This window comes from Bison bison, unplaced genomic scaffold (assembly GCF_000754665.1).
Source record: "Bison bison bison isolate TAMUID 2011002044 unplaced genomic scaffold, Bison_UMD1.0 scf7180017849551, whole genome shotgun sequence".
Taxonomy (NCBI): Eukaryota; Metazoa; Chordata; class Mammalia; order Artiodactyla; family Bovidae; genus Bison; species Bison bison.
Window position 1 is genome coordinate 368 of NW_011480124.1, and position 240 is coordinate 607.

A 240-nucleotide genomic window follows, 5' to 3' on the forward strand; every position below is an offset into this window, starting at 1 on the left:
AACTCAACAGTCTCCACAGGACTGGAAAAGGTCAGTTTTCATTCCAATCCCAAAGAAAGGTAATGTCAAAGAAATCTCAAACTACCACACAATTGCACTCATCTCACATGCTAGTAAAGTAATGCTCTATATTCTCCAAGTGAACCGTGAACTTCCAGATGTTCAAGCTGGTTTTAGAAAAGGCAGAGGAACCAGAGATCAAATTGCCAACATCTGCTGGATCATCAAAAAAGCAAGAGA